General features: G+C 37.0%; 1 non-coding gene across 1 annotated transcript; it reads left to right on the top strand.

The window, feature by feature from the left end:
* The first annotated feature begins 4,248 nt into the window (after positions 1 to 4,248).
* LOC121978818 lies at positions 4,249 to 4,354 on the top strand. Its single transcript, XR_006111161.1, has one exon. It is a non-coding gene; the product is annotated as a small nucleolar RNA R71 (small nucleolar RNA).
* Positions 4,355 to 12,793: the final 8,439 nt, after the last annotated feature.

The raw sequence follows: 12,793 nt of genomic DNA, 5'->3' as shown, positions 1-12,793 counted from the left end.
CCTCATCAAAATGAGCTTACTGAACCATTCTGTGCTCAAAAACATTGTTACCAGTCGACTGGTATCTGCACCAGTCGACTGGTACCCTATTTCTGAAAAAATCAACATTTTCAGGCCAACTTCAGAAATGCACCAGAAATTCCCTATACCTCCAAAAATTTCCAAATTTTGTGGAGAGGTCTATTGTACCCTTGTCTACTTGGAAAAAATACATTACAAAATGTATCTATTACCAATCCGAAGATTGACACAAAATCCAAAACTAGCTAAATGGTTCAATTGAACCTTGACCTAAAGTCCTAGTTTTGGCTTCCTTTTGATGTATTTGCCCATACCAACCCACAATGCATCCCTAGCATTGGTTTGTGTGGCATCTATACATCCAAAACCAATTATCATGCAATATGACCCCAATTGTCATATTTCTTGCATGAAACACAAACCATGTGTGCCAATTCCCTAGGTTTGAGACTCAAGTCCGTCTCTAAACCACTTGGCACACTCCATGGCTCCTCTAGACCCCCAAGTAGAACCCACCTGAGATCCATTGGCCATGGGTCCCAAATTGACTCTTGGAGCTCCCCCTAGAGCTCTTTACCTTAGTCACCTCCCTAGGTGACTCATCTATTGTGACCAAACCACAATGATGTCCCTTAGAAGATCTCCTTATCTTCTTGACCTTGGACACATCATCCTTGCCATAATCATATGCAACCCTAGCATATTTATTTTTATTGGCCTTGGATGACTCTCCCTTGCCCTTATCATGTGCCACCCTAGCACATGGTCTCCTTTTGACCTTGGAGGGACTAGATTGGTATCCCAAACCCGATCTATCATTATTGGGTCTTTGACTACCCAACACCATATTTAATCCTTTAGATCCAATAGTGAATCTCTTAAGAAATTTCTCCAAATTATCAAGCTTTAACTTCAAAGCTTGATTCTCCCTCTCTAGGTTCCTAACCCTAGAGTCAACATGTCCACCATGGACATTCCTAGACCTACCCTTTCTAGGCATGTGTCTCCCCTTCTTGGGATTAATGCCTTGGGTCTCCATAGGTCTATCATTTATAAATTTATCATGCATAGATTTCCTAGGGTTATGATCCACATTTACCCTACTCCTATCATGATATCTAAATCCAAAATTTTTCATTGCTACATAATGATAATCATTATTTTTCCTAGCATGCATGGGAACATAAGAATTTGCATTGCATTTCAAATTAGGGTATACCTCCCTTACCCTTGAAGCTCCCCCTTGACTTGAGCTCCTCTTCTTCTTCTCCCATATCTTCAAACGCGCCAATTTCTTTAGCTCTCCCTTCCTTGGGCATTTGGTGTGGTAGTGACCCATTTCACCACAAGTGAAGCATCTAATGTGCTTCTTCTCCTTCTTCTTCCTACAACTCAAATTAGATTCAAAATGAATTGAATTGAGTTTAGGAGATACCTCTTTCTTACCTATAGGACATCTACTCTTGTAGTGTCCCTTTTCATTGCACCCGAAGCACACGATGTGATCTTTTGACTTTGCTTCGGTGGAGGTACTCACTAGGTTGACTTCCAAGACTTCTTCTTCACTTGTCTTGGATTCTTCCTCAACCTTTGAGGATGTCTCCTCATCCACACTAATGGATGGCATTTCTTCATCCTTCTCCTCCTCCTCGGAAGTTGAGTGCTCATCACCTTCCGGTTGCTCCTCCTCCTCTTCTTGAGCTACTAAGCCCATCTCCTTGGGCTCTATATCATCATGTGTAGGCAAAATTTCTTCTCCTAAAACTTTCTTTACCTTGCTCCACAACTCGTGGGCGTTCTTGTATTCACCTACACGATTTATCACGTTAGAAGGCAAAATTTCAATCAATATTGATATTACATTTGAATTTGCCTCCGATCGTGTGGTTTGCTCCTCGGTCCAATGTCGTGGTCGGAGCTTCTTTCCTTTCTTGTCTTTAGGGACTTCAAATGGCTCTTCCACCACCATCATTGTGTCCCAATCCGTCTCGAAGAATTCTTCATCTTCACCATCCAAAAGGTGATGTCCCATAAGCTTTCTCCTTCGAACTTTGGCAGATCTATCAAGCCGGACATCTTTGCTTCCTTGGCGGTTAGTCCAACGGAGAGCGGCCTCGCTCTGATACCACTTGTTGGAGGATCGGTGGTCGGCTTGAAGGGGGGTTGGATAGACGGCACCCCCAAAACTCGCTTCCTACGTATTCGTTAGTGCGCAAGCGGAAATACAAATACTAAAACAATGAATACGAAAGCTAAAGACAAAGAAAAGAACTAGCAAACCAATACACGTCAATGTAACGTGGTTCGGAGATGATGCTCCTACTCCACGGCTGTCCGTAAGGTGGACGATCCCGATCCTTCGGTGGATTAGCCCCCGGAAACTCCGGCTATCTCAAGTCGCTCCTTGTGGGTGGAGAAACCTCACCACAACACACCAAGACCTCTTGGATTCCACAAACACTTGAGATCTCTTGTGACTATTAATTAGGCTTTAACCAAGTCTAATTTCGTCGCCTTGGCCGGCCATACCAAGCTCCTTCTTATAGAGCTTGGGGAAATTAGCCTTGCTGATTTGCCCGTTACCAGTCGACTGGTCCATGCACCAGTCGACTGGTGCCAGCCCAACGGCACTCCAACGGCTATCTATCAGTCGACTGGTCCCATGACCAGTCGACTGATCCCAGCCATTTCGGGCACAGAATGCTTCTGTGCTCACCATCAGTCGACTGGCCAGTACCAGTCGACTGGTACAACCCTAAACTTAGGGTTTCCCATCCCGAGTACATTTCACTCGCACTCGGACCCTCAGGACTCACTTGACTCTTCTTTGCAGCCTTGACCTCTTGCCTTCAAGCCTACTTCCTTTGGCTCTCGTCCCTCGGATGCATCCAAGCCCGCGGCTTGTCTCCAATGCCATCCTTCGCGTATGCCTCGAAGTCGCTTCCCTCGGCCCTTGTCCTTGCTGCCTTGTCCACGATCCCTCAGATGCATTCAAGCCCGCGGCTTGTCCTCAATGCCATCCTTCATCGGACCAGAAGCCGTCAACCTGAGTCACATGTGTCACCTGCAGTCCTGCACAACTCAAGTACACATATCAAATAACGAGGGTAAACCTAACTTAAACCCTTTGCCCAAACACCAAAACACATGGTCCCACGAACCATTGGGATTGCTCCAACAGTGACCTCCTCTGAATCAAATGATGGTTCTAGCTCTGGCTCAGATGTTGATGATATCAAAGATGGTGATTCTTGAGACTCAGCTAGCTCTGCATAAGTCCCTACACATTGTTCCATAACATGATCAATTCTTACAACCTCTAAGGGTTGTGTGGACAAAGGTTGTGATCCTTGAGATGCTGCTTCCACAACACAGCTTCCTACACATTCTTCCAAAACTTCATCATCAACACAAACATCAAAAAACAAACCAACATCTATATCCTCAATAGGAGAATCAATAACAAGAGGATCAATAACTTCACTTGCAGTTTTAAGTTGATCTACTACATCACATTTATCATCTGAAAGTTTAATGTCACTATAACACCCTATAAAATTTGGAGGTAGATCTGAAAACTTATTTACCACTGCATTATCAATAAAATTCTCATCTGTAGAGTCTTCATCTTTATATACCTTCAAAAATCTGCACTCAACCTTACCAGTGTCACAGGACTTGCCAAATTCTTTATTTTCATTGACCCCCACTAACCTTTGTGGAAAAGGAACCCTTAGTGAAGGTCCTGGGAAAGATTGATCTTCCTTTTTCCCAAATTCCCTTTGAGCTTTTAGAGGAGAATCAACTTGCTTATCTAGTGTTGGTGTGATCAATAACCTAACATCGTCACACTTTTCACTAGATCTTGTCTGTGAAAGAGGGAGATCTTCTTTAAACCATTTTGAAACAATATTTTCAATCTTTTCCCCCAAATGTTTGAACTCCCCGTTCTGTGACTTGTGATTTTCAAAACTCATAGATGGTTGAGTTACAATTTGTTTAACAGGCTCTATAGCATTTATGGCTTGCACTTCATGAATGTTTGAGGGAAATTTCATCCAACTTATGTTCGACTATTCATGGAGGTTCAATGTCACTTGATCAATTAACATATATGCTTCATCTACACTTTTGTCCATAAAAGATCCTCCAGCTGATGAATCCAATAAACTCTTGTCTGAGAAAGAAATTCTCCCATAGAATATGTGCAGAATCAACCATTTTTCAAAACCATGATGAAGGCACTGTCTTTGAAGACTCTTAAATCTATCCCATGCTTCAAATAATGATTCTCCATATGCCTGAGCAAAATTTGTTATGCAATTCCTCATATACACTGTTCTGCTTGGAGGAAAAAAATTATTCAGAAATTGCTTCTCCAATTGCTCCCAACTTGTGATACTTTGAGGACGGTGAGAATATAACCAAGTCCTTGCTTTATCCTTGATACTGAAAGGAAATGTCATCAATCGAACTACATCTGCTGACACTCCTTCACATTTCACCATATCACAAATCTCTAAAAATGTTTCAAGATGCAGATAAGGACTTTCTGATACTTCTCCTCCAAATTTGTGACCTTGTATCATGAAAATTAACTCTGGGTCTAGTTGGAAACTTTCTGCTTCAATTTGAGGTTGTACAATGGGAGATAAAAATCTTGCAGAAAAAGGTGTAGAAAAATTTCTCATGGGCCTTCTTGACATGTTAGTGCTCATGGATATTCAAGAATAAAAAATGAGAAATAAAATGCAATATGAAAAGCAAGAAAGAAAATGTAGAATTTAAATTGCAAGAAAGAAAGTGCATAATGAAAACAAGAAAGACAAGACAAAAGGAAAAAGAAAAATGTCTACAATAATTCATATGCCAATAACAAGATTACAAAATATGTTTATAAAAGAAAAGAAGAAAGAAACTAAATCAAAAGAGAGAAAAGTTAGACTAGAATGTTAGAAATTAAAAAATGCAGAATTAAAATTGCAACAAAAAGAATTGACAAGTATGTTCTATAAGAAAAGAAAAACTTATGAAAACAGAATTCTAAAAATTAGATTCAACTATGCAAATGAAAAGAAAAGAAAAGTTATGTTTAGTCTAACTCAATTGATAATCTCTAATGTTATAACGCAGTCCCTGGCAACGGCGCCAAAAACTTGTTGACGTTCCGCAAGTGTACGAAAATGTCGTAAGTAATAATAAAAGATATCGTATTCACAGGGACTGGAATAACCACTAAAGATTTCTCAACGTGAATTAGCTAAACAACTAATCAATTGGTTTTAAGAAATTAAGTGCAACTAATGAAAAGCAAACATAGAAATAAAAGAAATAGAAACAAGAATAAGGGCTATGATAAATGGATGTTCTAGGTTTTTTGGTTTATTTGTAAGGTTAATCAATGTAAATGATCTACCAAATCTTAATCCTCAATTGCCCATCATTTGTAGAAGGTTGCCGGTTCTCTTTTGCAATAGACAACCGGCCTAGGACTGAAATCTATACCTAAATGTGATCAATTAAGAATGAATCTATGTTGTCCTTACACGGGCTTGTCTGTCACGTGCGTCTCTCGGATAATCAACATAAGAATTCATCACTCCTCAACCGCATCAAGATATAAAATATGAACGCATACAATCTATCCTACCCCCTTGAATGACCCTATTTCACCCTCAAGATCATCCCTCAAACATCCTTACACGGGCTTGTCTATCACGAACGTCCCTCAGAAAATCGAATGAGAGATTATCTCTACAAGATCCACAAGGTATTCAAACATTAAATCAAGAATGGGAATTAGGTCCAAATCACAACAATCCACACAAGATTGAATAGGTACAAACATGACAAAATCATAGAAATAGGAAATTGGCAAATCCACAAGAGTTTTACATCAATTCAACTTACAAATACTCCCTCCTAGAACAAAGAGATCTAATCCATAGAACAAGGAAGGAAATCCGAAAAGAAAACGATTACAAGCATTGTTGATCTCCAAATCCAAGAAAATAGAGAGAGAAAGCTTATCTACGATGAAGAATGGTCTTCGGATCCAATCCTCGATTTCGGAGTCGATACGTTGTAGATCTGCCCTTGAATCGCCGGAAAATCCCTCCAAGATGGAGAGGAATCGCCCAAATCTTGCTCTCTCCCAAAGGGGAGAAGATCCCCTTTCAAATCATGAAGAAGGCTTTATATAGAAGAGGGGTTTGGGCGCCACACGGCTCTGAGACACGGCCGTGTGAAGCTCACACGGCCTGTGCTACTCTTCTCTCTGATCAACTCAAACGGCCGTGTGTGAGACACGACCATGGTATGCTTTTCCACTGCTCCCCTTTGCACGGCCGTGTAGATCTACATGGCTTGCTCTGCCTCCGGCTCTGGAGCTCTTTCACGGCTATGTGGTGCACACAGTCAGGGCTTGCTTGGCCTCCGGAAATGTTGCACGACCGTGTAGATCTACACGGCCGTGTATTGCTTCAGCTCTGGAGGGATTGCATGGCCGTGTAGTGTACACGACCATGAACTTTCTTTGCTTCAAACCTGGCACGGCCGTGTGATGCACACATGGCTGTGGCCACTTCATCCTCTGTCGCAACCACACGGGTGGTGATCACCACACGGCCTGGGCAACCCCCCATGTTAGGGCCATGTGGCACTCAAGCCTCTTCCTTCATCCATTGTAATTTTTGCTTCGGACATTAATTCCTCTCCAAAATCGACTCCTGCGTACAGAAAATGCACAAAAGCAGATCTCCGAACAAAAAGAGTAAATATGCTAAAAGAAAAGATGGAAGTACAAAAATGCATAGATAAAGAATGTGCAAAGTATGTGAATGTGCGTCAAAACATGCTAAACAAGAGTATACAATCTACGCTCATCATGGAACTAACATGTTTTGCAGGATAAAGGAGCAAGATTAGCCTCGGATGAACAGTACCCGAGTCACCCTCATGGAGCTTGGAGGCGCCTCGGGTGCAAAGGAGAAGAAGCACGCGCGGCAAGGCTGGAGGCGCCCTCATGGAGGCTTGAGGCGCCTCGGACAGCCTTGGAGATGCCTTCAAGGCTAATGGAGGCACCCTCAACAGGATAGACAGAGACTTTTTCTCAGCTCATCCACGTGGCTGACTCGACACTGTGGAGGCGCCCTCAAAGGGGCTTTGAGGTGCCTCCAACACCCTTTATATGGGGTATTCGACTAGTAGCTCAAGACATCAATTCCAAAGCTATTTGTCATTCGTGTGCTGCTCAAGAAACGACCCAGCTAAGCTACGACAAGTCCCCGACGACCCGGAGCTTCGAGATTTCCATTTTGTTGTCGGTATAAGCTTTTATTGCACTTATTGTAATATTCGATTGTACTTATTTTGCGATATTATAGTTGTTTCCCATAGTAAGCGATCAACGATCGCGGGCCTTGGAGTATGAGTCGCCCAAGTCTCCAAACCAAGTAAATCTTGGTGTCTTTTGTGTCTTGTCTTTATTTCTTATTCCGCTGCTTTACTCTTGTCGAATTTCCAAATACGAAACAACTGATAGCCACGAGCGCTATTCACCGCCCCTCTAACTCTTCTCGATCCAACAATTTGTAACAGAGCAAGCCCGCTTTGATTTGGTGAAACCACCAATCAAGAAGGGGGGTTCCTTTTTTTGAAAGAAAATTTAGATATCGTTTGTGCCAAAAATCATTTTAAAATCCTTTTAAAAATTATTTAAAAAATCATTTAAAAATCCTTTTAAAAATTATTTAAAAATCATTTTAAAAATCCTTTTAAAAATTATTTAAAAACCATTTTAAAATCTTTTTAAAAATCCTTTTAAAAAACTCTTTTAAAAATCATTTTAAAATCCTTTAAAAAATTATTTAAAAATCATTTTAAAATACTTTTAAAAATATTTTAAAAATTATTTTAAAATATTTTTTAAAATCCTTTTAAAAATTATTTAAAAAATCATTTTAAAATCCTTTTAAATTTTTTTTTAAAAATTATTTTAAAATCATTTTAAAAATCCTTTTAAAAATTATTTAAAATTCATTTTAAAATATTTTTAAAAATCCTTTTAAAAATTATTTAAAAATCATTTTAAAATCCTTTTTAAAATACTTTTACAATCTTTTTAAAAATCCTTTTAATTTTTTTTTAAAATCTTTTAAAATACTTTTAAAATTTATTTTAAAAATTATCTTAAAGTCATTTTAAAAGACTTTTAAAAGACTTTTAAAAATTATTTTAGAAATTATCTTAAAATCATTTTTAAAACCTTTAAAAATCCTTTTAAATTTAAAAATTGTTTTTTTTTATAATTATTTTCAAAATCTTACTTAAATATTTTCAAAATTATCATTAATTTCAAATCATTATAACTATCATAATTATTTTCAAATAGTTAATTGTTATTATTAATTTTCAAATCATAATTTAATTCAAAGTCATATGATAATTAATTTTTAAATTATATTTAATTCAAAATTATATGATAATTAATTTTCAAATTATATTTAATTCAAAATTGTAGTGATAATTAATTTTTAATCATAAATTAATTCTCAAATCATATTTTCAAATTATAATTTCAAACTCAATTAATTTTTAATATCTTCAAAATGTTTACTCATTTAAATTCCAAACTCAAACTTATATCAATTTCAATATTGATAAAGTTAAAATAAAGACAACTCCGTCTCACACTCACTCATAAGCTAAACTCGCTTGATAACTAAGAATGGGTGAGATGGAAAATTAGGAAAATAATTAGTAATCTTTATGTTTTTTTTTATGCTTGGACTCTAGGACTCTAAGAATTTATTAAGGCATTAAAAAGGGGGAGTGAAGGGAGTCAAGCTAAGTTACATTATTTTTTTTAAAAAAAAATTCAATTTATTTTTAACAGTGAAAATTAAAAACTAACTATTTGCTCACGTTTTTAAAAAATCACTTACTTAGTTAAGAAGAAAATAGTTTTTTAACTTTAAAATCTATGATTCTATTTTTATTGCTAAAAGTTTTTTAAAATCTATTTTAAGTTAAGTTTTGAAAGCTAAGTACTTGCAAAACATTTATTTTCAAAATTTAGCTAAGTGGTTCTTAAAACAATTATTTTCAAAAGCTAAAGTTTTACAAGTTGATACTATTTAAGCTAAGTATTTTTCAAATTTATCTAAATTAGTTTTTGAATCTCTAAAGTTTTAAAAGCTAAGTGTTTTAAGTTAAATTTAGCTAAATTTTCTCTCCAAACCTTTTGAGCAAATTTTTCTAAGCATTCTCTCAAAATCAGATTATCTTAAGATCATTTTTCTTATTTTTGATAAACATTTTTGTTTGTCACTTAGCTAAAATGTCTTATAAGAAATTTTTTTTTCAAAGCTAAATCTTCAAAATTTATTTCTTAAGAAAAATGTTCTCTTTAAAAAGCTCCATACTTGACTTTGGATAAAAAGTTTTTACATAGCTAAAAAGTCTTCAAGAAAACTCATTTCCAAAAGCTAAGTGTTTTAATATTTTACATATTTGTCTTCTTTAAGTTTTAGCTAGATGATTTTGTGAAAAACTAAAATTTTATAAGTCTAACTCTTTAAAACTATACTTTTGAAGGCTAAGTTTTTCAAAAACTTCTAAAAAGCTAATATCTTTTTCAAATTTATTATGAGCTAAATTTTTAGCTAAGGCCAATGGTCACTATATCAATTTTTTCTTTCTTTACCCTCTTTTTGTTGATAATTTTGATATATGGAAAAGGGGGAGAGTATAAGAAAATTCAAAGAAATTTAAAATTTAAAGAGGAGCTTTTACTAAGGGGGTGTTCTCCACTTACTGTACTTAATTTTATACTGTCATGCTTGTATTGTTTTTGAAAATTCTTTATAGAATTATTTTACTTAACTTTGAATTTTTGTTGCCATAATAAAAAAGGGGGAGTGTTAGTCCCTGCCGATAAAATTTCGGCAGCATCTCCCCTGTACGGGTGACAATATGAATCCTGATATTCATATATCCATACCTTGGCCTACACGGCCGGAACAATACTATACAGAAATAAAACAATCCATGCAATTTATAGTCAATCCATGCAGTTTATAATGCAGCCTCCGGCTGATAACAAATATAACTAAAAGAAAAGACGATATAAAAATCATTACAGATATATGTAAATCCTACTCCACTACAATGAAGGAAATGAAATCCACGAAGTAATGAAATATCCGTAGTGGAAAACAAGAGTAGCAAACCCGAATGTTCAACACAAAGTCCACAGTACAAGAACCCACATCACAGGTATATATCGACATAGAAATAAATACCAAAGTCTACAACCAAAAATCTTCATGACAAAGGGGGCTAGCAATTGGAATCTCCCGACGGGCTCAACCTGAAATGTAGTAATATAACGGTGTCAGTCCAAAGAACTCAGCAGGTAACCAATAGATATGTACAGTAACATATAACTATCAGCAATAACCTATAGTAAAATCTCCTAAGCAATATAGTAAGTATGCATAACTGAATAAACTGTAGTAACCAACAATAGACATGTAATACAGTCTACTGCAAGAATAATAAGAAAATGCATAACTAAAATAAGTTGTACTCACCTGCGAGTCCTGAGCAAATGACTGTGAACATACACAGATAAAGATAGTCAGAGCAAATATATATGTATCATGTATGCATGTCAATCATATGCAGTCACTAAAATGCATCATCAAATATGAAACAATCACAATAAATGTAATCTGTGCATATGATGCAATATGACATGGTCACCCCTGACGCCAGTCAGCCATCTCACATGCGATGGTGAGACCGAGTGGGTAGGGCTATGACAACCATTCACTCTGTCATCACTGCCCCTGATGAGTGATCGAGTGGATGGGATACTGTTGGAGTACACCTATCCTCCTACCTCAAACATAGTGAGGGAGTGAAATGCTCTCATCTCCCAATACGCGATGACGGGGAGGGATCCCTATCTGCTACCACGTTGCAGTCACACTATCCATGAGAGGACCAGCGGAGCACTACAGAGCCACTGCCATACACACCCTGGGTGCTGTGCCACTACCCATGCAGTGGTCATGTTGTGTGCAGGCCCATGTAGCCGGCCGACGAGCTCAACAATAATGGAGTAATCAATCGCCCAGCATGCAATCATGCAAGATGGTGCATGATGCTACAGTATGTCATACCTAAACATATCCTCATCCATATATATGTGCCAAAAAGATAAACACATATATAACAATGATATATGCAACATGAATCCAAGATCACATATCCAATATGTCTAGCAATTAATCCAGTATACAGAAGCATTAAATAAATCTATCTCTATGAACATAGATACGCATGACAGAAGATAAGAGCATACAAGTCTAATGTATAGAAAATAACAATAGAAGCATATAACCGGTATCAAATAAACTAAAACTAGGGAAGTGATAAATCTACCAATTACCACTAGTTATATATATACTACACATATCATAAGACAATATAAAAAAGATAAGTCTGTAACACCCCTAGAAAGCCTAGATAAAGTAAGGGCAATGAGAGTACGAATGTAATGAAAAGAATGTGTAGATAGTCTACGTTGAATGTTACGATGGGAAGGATTTAGATGATTAAAAACTTTATGAAAGAAAATAAAGTTGAGAATATAAAGTTCTATACATGATTTATAATGCAAGGAATTAATGTAAACAAAAGAAATATGAGATATTATATATGCATGTATGAAATATTTATGCATAATGCATATACATGAATTATTTTGTACAAAAATATGTTAGGAGAAGGATTTGATCCTTGGTTCTCTTGTGGATGCATGCATGTGTTAACCAAGTGTGATAGGAGTGAATATTGTAAGAGGAGAGATGGGAATTATAATTAAAGGAAAGAAAGGAGAGAAATTAAGAGAAAGAAAAGAGAGAAACTCAAGAAGCATTTCTCTAGCATATTCTTTCTCATTAAGAGGAGAAGTAAATGAGGAGGATGAATCAAGTCAAGTTTTCCTCCCCTCACTTTAGTATAAATAGGCATGGAGGGGGGGAGCTTCATCCTCAACTCACTCTCCTCGTCTCCTCCATTTGTGCCGAGCACTCTCCCTCCCTCTTTCCTCTTGTTGCCGAGAACAACAACTCTCCCCCTTCTTTCTTTCTTTTGTTGCCGAGCAACACAAGAGGCAGAAGCCTCCTCTTCTTCCTCCTCCTCTCCACCAAAAGACCTAGCCACTTCTTCCTCCATTGGTGCCGAGCAAAGCAAGCAAGGAAGAAAGGTCCACAAGCAAGTTCTCAACTCTAGGAAACTTAAGCAAAGAAGGTAAGCTTCCCCTCACCTGCGGTACAAGGCTTTCATGTGATTTTCGGATTTTTTTTCTATGCCTTGAAAGAAAGTTTTCCCCTATGTTTTTATACATATATGATGCATGATCAGAGGTGTATGTAACCCTAGAATTTCAATCAAAAATATTGTAAATAGGTTAGGAAAATTATTGTCTAACCAAACTAGTGCAAGGTTCCCTCTATGAAATGCTAAGGACCTTCCTATGGTTTTCTTGCTTGGAAGTTGATTGGAACCAAAAGAACCCCACTCTCATGTTTCGGCCAAGAAAGAATTTAGGGTTAGGAGGACCTTGAATTTAAAATAACTATGCTTATATGACATGATATAAAGTTCTTAAGAGTTGTATGCTTGTATGTTGAAAGAAACTCATGAACCTTACTCTTAATATTTCGGCCATGGTAAGGTGATGGTTTAGAGAAGCTTAAAC

This window comes from Zingiber officinale, chromosome 4B (assembly GCF_018446385.1).
Source record: "Zingiber officinale cultivar Zhangliang chromosome 4B, Zo_v1.1, whole genome shotgun sequence".
Classification (NCBI taxonomy): Eukaryota; Viridiplantae; Streptophyta; class Magnoliopsida; order Zingiberales; family Zingiberaceae; genus Zingiber; species Zingiber officinale.
Note: the sequence above shows the minus strand (reverse complement) of the source record. Positions and strands in the feature narration are given on the sequence as shown.